This window comes from Tenrec ecaudatus, chromosome 5 (genome assembly GCF_050624435.1).
Source record: "Tenrec ecaudatus isolate mTenEca1 chromosome 5, mTenEca1.hap1, whole genome shotgun sequence".
Classification (NCBI taxonomy): domain Eukaryota; kingdom Metazoa; phylum Chordata; class Mammalia; order Afrosoricida; family Tenrecidae; genus Tenrec; species Tenrec ecaudatus.
The window spans coordinates 63967350-63980300 of record NC_134534.1 but is presented as its reverse complement, the minus strand read 5'-3'; the positions used below and the strand labels follow the sequence as shown (position 1 = coordinate 63980300).

Below are 12951 nucleotides of genomic sequence, written 5' to 3'. Positions count from 1 at the left end.
CAGTAGAAGGACTGATGGGTTTGAATTGCAGATATTTTGGTTAGTAAGGTCCCTGGTGTTTAACTCAGAGCTCCATCAGGAATCCTAAGCAAATGATGTAGTGCATGGGAAATTCATTGTCTTAAACAGAATGCACAGTTGTTAAAATGGCATTCTTTCTTTCCTGACCACCAATTCCACTTTAGCAATTCTGTTATAATATCAAATACTAAATATAATACTCTCTGATGCAACTAGGACTCATAGCTTTTAAAATAAAATATTGTTAGGAACTATGATCATTATGGGCTGAACATCAAGAAAATATTAGTCTGAATAATGAGCCTCCTTTGTGCCATGTATTTTCATATATTAAATGATTAAGATCCTGATTTACTTAACAACTTGCGATCTGCACATGGCACAACCTTGCTGGCTAAAGGTAAGGAGAGCTTGAAGCTCTTGTTGAGGAAGATCAAGGACTTCAGTGTGGATGATAACTCAATGTAAAGAACACAAAACTCTTCTCAACTGACCCAATAGACAGTAGCATGATACGCAGGGGGAGCTTGAAGTTGACAAGGATTTCATTTGCTTCAGTTCTTGATCAAGGCTCATGGAAGTTAGCAGCCATGAAATCAAATGCCCGCTGCAGAGAGCACACCTGCTGTCTGAGACCTCTTTACAGAGCTGAAGAGCAGTGATGTCACCTTGAGGAAAGGTGGAGTTTTAATCACTTCATGTGCATGTGAAAGTTCATCAATTAATAAATAAGACTGGAAAAGGTGGCTAGATTTAAATTATGGTGTTAGTGAAGAATATTCAAAGTCCCGTGGACTGCAGAAGAAGAAAACAAACCTGTTTTTGAAGAAGTCTAGCCAGGACGCTCCATGGAAGTCAGGATGGTGAGTCTTCTCATTTTGACATGTTACCAGGAAGAGGATATCATACTTCGTTGAGGGGCTGCAAAAGAGAATCCAGCCCTCGATGAGATGGATTGACATGGTGGCGTGATCAATAGGGTCCCGTATCATAATTGTGAGGACGGTGCAGGATAAGTGTCCCCTTGTGTGGTGCGTGGGTGGCTCTGTGGAGTCTGAGCCGACTCCATGGCAACAGACAACAATGACACACATCGACAGAACGTGTATGCTATGGTTAATACATTACAAGAGAAGCACAACAAAGACTTAACATGTTAGCCAGTAGAGCAAACGAAACACCAGGACCATTTTAATTATTGTTGTTGTTGCTGCTGTTGTTTCAGACCATTCCTGGATGTATCCCTCCAAGGGTAGCATTTTCAGCGTTTTCTCACCAAACAACAAGAAGACCATGCTGGCTCTGTTGCTTGGTCGTGTCCCATGCATTCAGTCTAGTCATCCAAGCTAAAGCTGAGAAGGCAGGAAGTTTAGTGCCACCATCAGACCATATCCAATTAAAACAAGGAGGGGGGGAAATGAACCACTCAAGCCTTACTCTTTGTGTTGACTGGCCACAGGCCATGGAGAGGCATGCAGTTTCTAGGTCCTAACTTTTCTCCCACACATGACATTGTAAATGGTGATATTAAATGGAGCTATCACAGAGGGAACAAAAGGAATTACCTCAAAAGTCATGAAAGTTTACGTTGCTAAATTATAGAGGAAAGATGGAGTGTTAGAAAAATTCATAAAAAGACCAATCATACAAGACAAACATGAAAGCATCCATTGTTTTGGAAAATGGTTTACTTTGTTAATGGGCCAATCCTTATCAAACCATTCCACAAGTCTAGGAGAACCCTGGGCCAAATCCTTTCTCTCATGAGCGAAAAGCTGAACAAAATCGTTAACTCCTTGTTACTAAAATAAACTGGCAGGAGCTTCATGTTTCCTGGATAATACAGTGTGTTTGAGAGCTGAAAACAGACCCGAACAGGTTTCTGCCGGAAAGGCTCATCCTGGATTTCCATCTCTATGTCTACTGGAAAAAAAGTTGATTGGTGAGCTCTTAACCTTTGATCAAGGTTCATGTCTGGGCCAGGATACCATAATTATTAAATTCAAGTGTCTTTTGTGGACACATAAATAAACTGCATGTTACTAGGAAACCAAAGCTCGTGGAAAAAAACACTTCTTCACATTGGCTAAATGGAGGAACACCAGCTTTGTTTTGGCAGTAAGTGGCAGAGAAGTTGAATGTACTTTAACTGCATAGGCTAGATTATTAGACTTTCATTTATTGATTCTGTAGGAGAGAAAAATCCAGTTCTACAAAGCAATAGAACTGATGGTTTGAAAAGTGGAATTCACTTGCTTGATGGACTAAATGAACATATTTTTCCCTTTCATGATAAAAAATGTTTTTTTAAAATCAAAGACTATGATACAAGGATATGTAAAAAAATAACCACACACTGCCATTGAGTTGATGGTGACTCATAGCAACCCTATAGCACAGGGTAGATCTTCCCTGTGGGTTTGTGAGTCTAACTCTTTATAGGAGTAGAAAGCCCTATCTTTCTCCTGAGAAGCAGCTGGTGGTTCCAATCTGGTGACCTTGTGGCTCATAGCCCAAAGCATAACCACCGCATCTCCAGAACTCCTACAAGGATATATAAAGAAAACCATTTAAAAAAAGGGATTAGTTAACCAATAAAATGATATTGATTTAACCAATAAAATGATACTGATTTTCCTGGTATTTAACTAAACAATCATATTTTACTTTGGGATGATACAAGTGGTGAACACATTTAAGGTATAGAATGAAAAAAGAAATAATTAAAACTCCTAATTCAGAAACCTACCAGGAGAGCTCTTGTATTCTTTCAGTCTATTACAGTTATCCTTTGGGGTAAATCTGAGGTATTAAATAAAAGTAGGATTAATTATAAATAATATATAAGATTATTGGGTTGCTGCTATGAACCACTTTTCTGCTAGATGATTTGAATATATAATTAAAGATTATCCTAACATAAACTCAACTCAAGCTCTAGGTCAAATTTGCACTCACTGACACCAAGTTGATTCTGACTCATAGAGACCCTAAAGCACTGGGCAGAACCACCTCTGTGGATTTCCAAGACTGTAACCACTTATAGGAGGAGAGAGCCTGGTCTTTCTCCCAAAGAGTAACTCCTGGTTTGGAACAGCTGACTTTGCAGTTAGCAATCTGACTCATAATCACACCACTACCAGTTAGTGATTATTCTTCTTCTAATCATTTTATTGGGGCATTGTACAACTCTTATCACAATCCATACATGCATCCATTGTGTCAAGCACATTTCTACATTTGTAGCCATCATCATTTTCAAAACATTTTTTCTACTTGAGCCCTTAGTATCAGCTCCTCATTTTCCCTTCCCTCCCCTCTCCTCCCTCATGAACCCTTGATGATTTATAAATTATTATTTTTTCATGTCTTAAACTGTGCAATGCCACCTTTCACCCACTTTTCTGTTGTCCATCCCCGAGGAAGCGGGTTATATGTAGATCCTTGTGATCAGTGTCCCCTTTCTACCCTACCTTTCCCTTCCCCTCCTTGTATCTCTGCTCTCATTATTGGTACCAGAGGGGTTTATCTGACCTGGATTCCCTGTGTTTCCAGTTCTTATCTGTACCAGTGTACATCCTCTGGTCTAGCCAGATTTGTAAGGTAGAATTGGGATCATGAAAAGGGGGGGAGGAAGCATTAAAGACCTAGAGGAAAGTTGTGCTTCATCAGTGCTACACTGCACCCTGACTGGTTCATCTCCCCTCACAACCCTTCTGTAAATGGATGTGCAGTTGCCTACAGATGGGCTTTGGGTCCCCATTCTGCACTCCCCCTCATTCACGTTGATATGATTTTTTGTTCTTTGATGCCTGATATCTGATCCCATCAATACCTTGTGATCACACAGGCAGGTGTGCTTCTTCCACAGTTGGTGACCATTATTATCCATGTGGTTCATGTAAGCATTGAGCCCAGAAGGTTAAATAGCTTGTCCAAGATCACACAAGGAAGTAACAGAGCTAGAAGTCAGTAATAGATCTACTTTTCCATGCAAATGAAACTGCTTTGACATAGCATAGTTTGTATATCCTCACGAGCACTCTGCCCTATCCTCCTCCTCACACACATTTATTAAACAATTGCCATAGAATTTATTTTAATTAATGGAAATTCCATGTGTTTCAAAGTAGAACTGTGCTCCACAGAGTTCACTGTAAAATTTACGTTATGTGTATTTTTGTCATTTTTTGGTGTTGTAGAGTTAGCTCAGACTCGGGGCCACCTCAAGTGCAACAGATGAATCCCCTACCCAGCACCATCCTCAGAATTATGTCAGAGTCTATTATTCAAATCACCTTGTCAATCCATCTCATTAAGGGTCTTCCCCATTTTTGCAGACCCTTTACTTTACCAAGCATGATGGCGTTTTCCAAGAACTAGTCTCTTTTGACAACATATGGAGAAGTCTACCATCTTAACTCTCAAGGAGCCTTTGGCTATACTTCTTCCAAAACAGATTTGTTTCTCTTCTACCAGTGCACAGTACTTTGAATAGTCTTCACTAACACCATGATGTAAATATAGCAACATTTTTGGTCTTATTGATACGGTTGAGAGGCTGAGGACCAGAAGGAGAGACTGGACTGCTGGCTGAGGAGAAGCGCTGCTCTGGTCCATGACTACATCCTTACTGCTTACTGATCTTGACGTGTGGTAACCTGTTAACTTCCGAATAGCCCCTTAATCATAAGTATTGTCAGTCGGTGCTGTGTGCCCATTGCAAGGACGCATCGACCCTAATGTCGAAGTACAGTGTGGAGGGAGAGGAAGGGCTAGTGTGAGAACAGGTAAAGAAGGAGCAAGGAAGACCTGTCTGAATGCAGCTTCATGGCAACAGAGATGCCAGGGAGGTGTAGGTGTGGTCTCCGTGCCTTGTTACAGCAATCTATTTGTCTCAGGGGTAGGGAATATTACACGGAACTACAGCTCTACTGTGACTTTGTGTATAGTGCACGCAGCAGGAGGAAGACCAATGAGACAGTTCTCCTTTGTCCTCCAAGGTCCTCCAGGAAGTGACCTGGTGGCAGGTCCATCAGTAAAGATAAGATGTAAAACAACAACAAAAAGTGGCTCAAAGTGCAGTTCATTCCAACTTAGATAGGTCTTAAGTCACATACCTACATATTACTTTATAGAGCTGTTTGTTGTGTGTATGTGTATATATGCACATGTATAATATTATAGCACCAATGAGTACCAGACAGAAATGAATATTATGTCTCTGATGCTAATTTACCACTGATCTTTTTATATCTTTGGCTTTTGGTTTCTTCAAAAGTTCAAAACTGGATTGTTACCAAGTAATGTTGAAAACTATTTGAATTTGTTGGCTTAGAGCAGCTGTCAAATTACAGGACAAGGCAAAGCCCAGGGAAAAACACTCCCCAGGAGAGAGAAGAGGTGCCAAATGCTGGGAAAGGTGTTGAGGAAGGCAAGCATATTTCTACAGCCACCGCGGAACCCTTTGAAGAGTAACAGGACGCACATCTCAGTTTCATCTGCTTGGCTACGTACTTAGTATTGAAATAAATAAATAGGCAAATAAGGGTACGGTAACAAAGACTTTTCTTTTTTAGTGAACATTCTTGTTTTTCTCTTGCTCAGTTTTAAGAGGCTTCGTTTGTGAAACCCAGAGGCCCTGGTTGAAACAAAACAAAACATACGTAGTCACCGAATGTGTGCATGGAAGTTCCTTGAAAATGTTTATCCACAAAGATGCTTGCTAGAGCATTAAACCCAAGCTCGAAGCACAGACCACCATGGCATTCCATCCTTTAAACCCAAACACTCTGCACAGTTGTCTTTATTTCCCTGTCCTCAAGCAAAACAAAATCCAGACATTTGGGGCCTGGGGAAAATGCCACGTGTGGCTTGTCTCAGTGCATTCTGCTTGAGGGTCTCATTGCCAGCCTGTCTCCTACTGCTTTTATCTCCCCACTACTCTCCCTCCCGATGAACGCACCCCATAGCTGAGAACAGAGTGCTGTACGCCAAAAAAGGCTTTTCAACAGAAATACAAGAAAATGCTGTTTATAATGGCATGGGAAAATTAACCAGAAAGGAGACCAACTTTACCATAATTTCAAACAGAGACTTTGACGGGAGACAAGGTAAGCAGAGTTTAGTACAGCAGGAAGAAAGGCAATAGCTCTCTTTGCAGTTCAGATTTGACAACCTTTCAAGGTTTTGCCACGAGGAAGTCCACACATGTTTTGATCTCTTGGCTCAGGAAAACATGATTACTAACCACCTGCCTGTGTGTGAGGTACTCTCACAGTTGTCAAGCATACCATGTTTCCCCTCCGGCTGATCGATTTCTCACATTTTATTATCATTAGCGGTGTTCATATAGGGCCCTTCCATCAGCCAATGTCTCTCTTGGGGCAGGAAAAGGACCATTTCACTTTCCACAAATCCAAGGCTTGTTCAGTGGTCTATAAAGCCTTGAGTTAGCAAGCGTGTGCAAATTTCTTTATAATTTCCATTTATAATTTTGCATTATGCTTGCTCATGCATGTATTTATCTTTACTTTCTCTATACATTACACTTCACAAGACAAGGACATTTTAAGGTCATGTTAGGTACCCCATTAACTCATACTTGGTATCCTGCAGAGAGCAGACACTGAATATTATGAGAGAATAAAATGAAAAATTCTGTCAACACTTCAGTTAAGCAGTTGGAAAATTTCATGGACACATGAGATATACACTTGGAAATCTTTGTGAAATAGATGACAACTGAATGATAAGAAAATGGATGAGTTATTCAATGGAAAGTATTAAAAATTTAAAGACAAAATGATGGCCAAATTGACACTTTGGTGTAACAGACCAGCATTGGGCGGTAATTACTTTTCCTCTCCCGAATCCCCACAGTATAGCCAATACTATACAAAACAAGGGTAAAATATCCATCAGCACAAGAACTAGAAAGTACAGATAAAGGCTGTCACTTATTAAGAGAAAGAGAAAGAAAGCATTTCTGTTATGTCATTATACTGGAAATACTCCAGCTCTTGGATGCTATTAAACCATTTCCAAGTGCAATCTACTCATTTATGACTCTTGTTAACCCATATGTGTCAAAACTGAGCTGTGCTCTCTAGCATTTTCTGTTTCGTCCCCATCAATTTTATTGACAAGTAATTTGCATATCAGATAATACTTCAATCATTCAGTCATACCACGGAGAATTGTATGATCACCCCCACAGCCATTTTAGAGCATCCCCCTTCTGTGGGTAAATCTCCTTTAAGATGATTTATATGGCCACACTCCATTCTAGTGCTCCCAAACTCCCCCCAATCTCATCTTCATTAGAGAAATCTCCTTTCTCTCCTCATCTCATCCTCCCTGCCCCCATTACCCCTGTATTCCCTATGTCACCTTGTTCTATTATTACCATTATGCATCCTCTCTTCCTGTGCTTCACAACTGGAAAACCCAATGATAAAAAACAAAATCGCACTAAGGCGGTAAGGGTAAAAACATAATGGTATACAGTCAAAAATACTCATAATGGGTAAGAAGGAAAAGACCCCCAACAATCATCAAAAATCCAGGCAAGAAATTTCTGTCATGGAATCAGAAAGAAATACTTGCGCCCAGAATCAATTCAAGTCGCTTCTATAGGGTGGTCAACCGGCTAAGTGTCGAGTTCGGTGCAGCATAATCAGGATTGCACTGGTATCTGCCTGAGAGCAAGGCTGATCAAGGCTCTAGCTTGTGCCTAGAGCAGACCTGCCAGTGGCTCAGTCTGACCAGATGCTCTGCAGATAGATCTGGGCCTGTCACCTGCCCCATTGCTATAAAGAGGGTGGTCATAATTTTTGCTCTGATGATTGTTCAGTGGTAGATCATGAGGTCTTTCTTCTGGGGTTTCTCTGGGGAAACTGGCATTGCCTACATTTCTGTTGACAGCTTATCATGAGATCTAAGCCTAAGGGACACCTTAAGGATCCTCCCAAAGTTTCTACCCCTAGAGGGTAGATATGTGAGGTTAGAATATACTGAGGCAAGAGATTCATTCCATTGGGTCCTTCCATGACTCCTTCCATGGGTGACAGAAACCATAGATCCACCCAGCAATATTTTGATATGCTGAAGTCTTAAAGTATATTTTAGACAGTTGAGTTGACTTAATGCAGAATGAGATCACTGAAAGATATTTTAAATGAATACTATTCTTATGAATAGCATATATTGAAGGTTATGTTTTATGCATTCAAATTTAGAGAAAAAGGACTACCTGTAATCTTCAGCCTACACTAAAAATGATCACAGGAAATGTACTGAGTTCTGTGAGAGTGCTCTGAATATTCAACTAAAAAATTATCATGGAAGTTCTTCCAGATCGAGATCAAAAGAAGAAATAACTTATACATTGACCCCATTTTGAGATATAAATTTTGGAATGATAGAGAAGGAGGAAGAACATTAGAGAAAACCATGACCTAAACTTCGGCACCATGTTGCCCACACTGTAGTCAACGAACTCTTGATTTATAAAACAGAAAGTGTATTTTTTGTTGGTGTTGCTCTTATTCTTAGTAGCTGTTGGGTTGACTCGAACTCACTATGACTTTATGTATAAAGAAGGAAATGCTGCTTAGACCTGAGTCATCCTCATGATCACCAGCTTATTCAAGTCCTGCATCTTGTCACTACAGGGCCACCCCGTCTCTCGGAGGGTTGCCAAGGCCCTTGTTAGTCCTCCACTTCATCAGCCATAAGACTTTCTAGAGTTTTCAAAGCAAAAGTCAGAGAACGTCTTGTTATCCTTAAGGTTTTTACTGGAAAAGTTTTGAATAAATCACCACGCTTTCTCCTAGTCGATCTTAGTCTGGGAGCTTTCCAGAAACCTGTCCATCTTTGCTGACCTTTCTGCAATTTGATTTACCAGTAGCATAGCTTTCAGCGTCACGGAGACAAGCAAGCCACCGCAGTACAACAGACTGACAGGTATGCAGTCGGAATGTCCTGCTAGAAGTAATCCATTATTCGTAGTACCATTTTACTCTTAAAGTAGAAAGATAGAGGAATCTTTAAATTTCTTTCTTCATACTTCTGCATTTTCAATGATATTTTATTGTGCATGTAATTACCTTTTGCCACGTTTTAATTAAATGGGAAGATTTTAATATTTGCAAAATGTACATTTTAAAATGACTCAAAAAGTAAAGGGAAAAAATATGACTCTAAAGAAACAAAGGGAGGAAGCTACAACAGAAAGGAACATAAAGACAATCAAATCCCAAAACGGATTTAGTATATATTCATGGATATGCCATTTATAAAGCAGGAAGCCCAGATAACTAACACACATATGAGATACTGCTTCAATTTACACCAGCTTAAAGAAATATAAGTATAAACGTAATCTAATGATGTATTTTTCTTATCACATTGAGAATTTTTTTTTAGAGTTGATTCTCAATGCTGGAAAGACCAAGATGACTTGAGCTTTCTCAAACAACGTTGGTGTGCTTGAGCAGTCACTTAAACCACGGGGCCGATAAGATTATAAACCTGTTTAAACGTTCTGGAAAACAGCTTGGCAATATGTATCAAGAGATTGAAACATGTTTTTATTATTTTACAGAGTAATTCCACTTCTAGGAATCCATTATAAAGAAATGTCTTGAAAGACGGATAAATGTTTTGCCAAAGTTTTTATCAACATGGGTAATATTTGAGAATGTATTCAGATCTGATATCTGTGTATGAAGGCATCTTATACAGTAATTAAACTAATAAATCAAAGTAATATTGACTTAAGTATTTTAAGGACATGGAAAGATGAAAATGATGTAATATAATGTGAAAAAGAAGTTCTCAAAGTATAGTCAATATCACTCACAGCATGTGTGAGCAATAGATGCAGAAAGAAAGAATGCCTGAAGAAAGTGAACACAAATATTTATTAGTACATGTTTTTAATATTGAGATAATAGAAAATTTTAGTCTCCTTTAAAAATAACTGTATTTTCAAAATTATTTTCAAGATGTGTGTCTCCTAAACCAACCAACCAAACAAACAAATAAACTCGATGACATCTTGTCAATTCTGATTCACAGTGACAGTGTAGGAGAGAGGAGAATTACTACTTTGGGTTTCGAAGGCTGTACATCGTTACGAGAGCAGAAGACCTCATCTTTCCCTGAGGAGCAACTGGTGAAATTGAACTACTAACAATGTGGTTAGCAATCCAGCAGTAGCCCACTACGCCATCAGATCTTTAAAATTTATTTAAAATATTATCAGATTCATTTTTTACAAATAAAAAGGTTTTACTTGAAAATTGGGCCAGCCCCCACTGCTATCCAAACCATATTTACATGTTTTGGGTTTGACCCAATTGCTCAGGTACTATTACCCAGGTGGTAGCACGTCTTTGATGGTGGGAGTGAGAGTTATTGAGAATCCTGTCCATAGAAACTAGTGTAGAGAAATTTTGGAGAGAAGGGTTGGGTCCAAGGTATTAAGTGAACCTTTGCATACGGAGGCTTTCTCCATATGAACGTACCTTTGAATGCCTGTTTTTGCTTGATTGCTTTAATGCAATCAAGGTTTTTCCCACCTAGAAAAGGTTGGACACTTGATAACAGTGTAGAAGAGAAGTGGAGAGTTGTGGCGAGGTGTGGTGGCAAGGGATGTGTTCTTCACAGTCCCCAAAGAAGAAAGTCAATGTTAGTGGCAACATTTTAGCTTTGAAAGGAGAAACAAAGGATGATGGAGGTAAAAATGGCTTTAAAGAGAGGGATGGGCGGGGGGGGGGGGACATGAAGGTGGATGTTGACAAACCCAGGGACAAGGGAACAACAGTGATCCAAAATCCACGGTGAGGAGGGTGTAGGAGACCTGGTGAGGCTTGTATTCAAGAGGAGTTACTGAAACCCAAATGAAAGCTGAACATGGTAGTGGGACAAGAGGAAAGTAAAATGAAATAGTGGAAAGAACTAGGAGGCAAAGGGAATTCACAGAGGTCTAAATACAGCCATGTACATATGTAAATATATTTGTATATGATGATGGGGAAATAGATCTATGTGTATATATTTATAAGTTTTGTATTAAGGCAGATGAGCCTTGGATCTCTACTCAAGTACTCCCTCAATGCAAGAGCACTTTGTTAACTGGCATTCCATGATGCTCACCTTCCCGACATGATTGCTGAAGACAAAGCAGGTGCATAAGCAGATGTCGTGAAGAAAACTGATGGTGCCTGGCTACCAAAAAATATAGTGTCTGGGGTCTTATATGCTTGAAGATAAACCAGCAGCCATCTGGCTGAGAAGCAACAAAGCCCATGTGGAGGAAGCACACCAACCTGTGTGATAACGATGTGTTGATAGGATCAGGTATCAGGCATCAAAGAACAAAAAATCTTATCATTATGAATGAGGGGGAGTGCGAAGTGGAGACACAAAGCCCATCTGTAGGCAACTGGTCATTACCTTACAGAAGGGTTGCAGGGAGGAGACGAGCCAGTCAGGGTGTAGTACAGCACCAATGAAACATACAACTTTCCTCTAGTTCTTTTTTTTTTTCATTTCCACATTTGACATTTTAATAATTTTGATCAGGTTCAGCTGATACAATCTGACCACAAGCATGATGACTTATTTCCATGGAGGAAATTACGGGGTGGCGAATGTTTTTAATATCACCAAAAATCAGTGTTTAATGTGGCCTCATGATGTCAAACGTTTTTCTTCTCTCCAAAGAAAAGTTCTTGGGCAAGACCAAGGTGGTTCTTAAAATGAAAAAAACAAAACAAAAACGATGAAGTTTTTAAAACCAGGAGCTTACAGAACGAGGCCGGGGACATGTACTTTACCAGGAGAGTCTGGTCCCTGAGAAGAGAATACACTTTTAGGAGAAAGTACACCCAGCGTCTCCTTCAGCTGCTTTGAGCTATTTCACAAACACCAGGGAGAGGAGCCAGACAGTCTATGGCGGCACTGCGAGCGGTTGCAACCTCTCCTCTGCGCCTTCGCATCTCGCAGCCTTTACTTCGCTGAGGAGACGCTGAGTCCCTCTAGCCGTTCTGTCAGATGAGCGGCCTCCTCAGAATGGATGGGACTCTCCAGGTACGTGGTTCCTGCACAGGGTTTCCCCGTCACGGGATCGATGACCTTTCCGACCTTGAAAACGATCTCCGCAAGTTCATGCTTCATGTGCTTCGAGCGTGGCACAGGTAAGGCTCTGAGCAGCACGACACCCCCCACTGTGCACTGCTGAAGGGCATCATGGGCAAAGTACGTCTTCCGTTTGTTGTAATACTTTAATAAATAGGGATCCAGAACCAGCCTGGTCACTCTCACTTTTGCAGTTTTCTGCATTGCCGCCCCAATCACCTTTTCCACAATCCACTTGGTGTGGACGGATGAACGAATGATTGACATGATGAGCTCTGACCACCTGCAACAACAGCGGCCCGGAGTGCCCACTATCTCTCGAGTCCTTGAGTTCCGCGGCTCCGTACGGGAAGGCTCAGTCGCAGCATGATCTCCTCTAGTTCTTTAATGCTTCCTCACCCCTACCATCATGATCCAAATTCTACCACATAAATCCGGGTAGACCAGAGAATGTACATGGTACAGATAAGAGCTCATAACACAGGGAATCCAGGACAGATAAACCCCTCTGGACCAATAATGTGAGTAGTAATACAAGGAGCGGAAGGTGAAGGTGGGGGAGGAAGGGAGAATCAATCACAATGATCTACATATAACCTCCTCCCTGTGGGGTGGACAACAGAAAAGTGGGTAAAGGGATACATCGGAAAATGTAAGACATGACAAAATAATTTATAAATTATCAAGGGTTAGTGAGGGAGGGAGGGTAGGGGAAAGAGGGGGGAAAGAAGCTGATACCACGGGCTCAAAGAGAAAGAAAAATTTTGGAGAATGATGATAGCA

General features: G+C 40.6%; 1 pseudogene; it reads right to left on the bottom strand.

Moving 5' to 3' along the window:
* Positions 1-12039: 12039 nt before the first annotated feature.
* Positions 12040-12435, bottom strand: LOC142448757 (small ribosomal subunit protein uS17m pseudogene; annotated as a pseudogene).
* Between the last annotated feature and the right edge of the window lie 516 nt (positions 12436-12951).